Raw genomic sequence first — 313 nt, forward strand, 5'->3', positions numbered from 1 at the left:
AAGAGGACGATATCCACTTCGTCATGCCTAGAGCTGATCCGTGCTGGTCGCTGAGGAAATACATCAACTTCACGCTGTGGATTGCCGGATCGGCTTTCACTGTGGAAGAAGCGGAGTCCAGCCCGGGGTTGTCACATGTGGTTGCCACAAGCCTGCCGGCCGCCGGTCACTCTAACCCGCCGGCCGTAATAATCAGTAATTATGTTCCCATTGGATGCAACAAATACCTCGTTTGTAATGGGTTTTATTGTTTTTGTCTTGTTGCGCCGGGACACAGGGCATCACAGTATGGTAGGGGCATAACATTTCCGTC

This window comes from Sinocyclocheilus rhinocerous, unplaced genomic scaffold (genome assembly GCF_001515625.1).
Source record: "Sinocyclocheilus rhinocerous isolate Xijiao unplaced genomic scaffold, SAMN03320098_v1.1 scaffold212, whole genome shotgun sequence".
Classification (NCBI taxonomy): Eukaryota; Metazoa; Chordata; class Actinopteri; order Cypriniformes; family Cyprinidae; genus Sinocyclocheilus; species Sinocyclocheilus rhinocerous.